The following is an 812-nucleotide window of genomic DNA, read 5'->3' as shown; positions in this document are numbered from 1 at the left end:
CTCCAGCTCTCAGTTGTCTTCTTCAGTTTTCCCTTGCCTCCGTCGCGTTGAACAGAGATTCATGGTCTCTGTTCGCCTGTACATGAGGGAAACCTCCTGCACCATCTGGCTTGGCTACCTGATCGCTTCATTCAAGTGAGATTAGTCAGAGATTGGGCCACTTGTGTTGAACTCTGTTCATTTTACTTGGTGAAAGGAAATGATCAATTCCTTGTTTGCTGAGTTTACAGCGATGATTCCACTAGTTCTTAGTCTGTCAAGGAGACACTCCTCAGTAATGTACAGTATTTCTATAAGTGCACAATGGTTTTTGTACTGAGATGCCAAGGCACAGGTGACCTAAATTGTCCTGAAACTGTTTGGCAAGGACCACGCTTGCCAAGGTAGCTCACAGCCAACCATTCCACAGACAGCATTTGTTACAGGAACTAGTTACTGACTTTCTGTGTTGTCCATTTCTTGTCGACTGAGAGCTCTGGAACACTGAGATAGAAGATAAGTTCTAGGTAAGTTGCACAAATCATTAGAATCATCAGAGAATCATAAAATTCCTACTGTGTGGAAGCAGGCCATTTGGCCCATCAAGTCTAAACTGACCCTCCGAAGAGCATCCCACCTAGACCCAGTCTCTTACATTATCCCTGTAACCCTGTATTTCCCATGATTAATCCACCCAGCCTGAATGTCCCTGGACACTACGGGTAATTTAGCATGGCCAATCAACCCATCCTGCACATCTTTGGACTGTGGGAGGAAACTGGAGCACCCGGAGGAAAAGCAAACAGACACAAGGAGAATGTGCAAACTCCACA

The sequence above is a fragment of the Rhincodon typus genome, chromosome 31 (assembly GCF_021869965.1).
Source record: "Rhincodon typus isolate 14 chromosome 31, sRhiTyp1.1, whole genome shotgun sequence".
Taxonomy (NCBI): domain Eukaryota; kingdom Metazoa; phylum Chordata; class Chondrichthyes; order Orectolobiformes; family Rhincodontidae; genus Rhincodon; species Rhincodon typus.
This window is presented reverse-complemented; position numbering follows the sequence as displayed.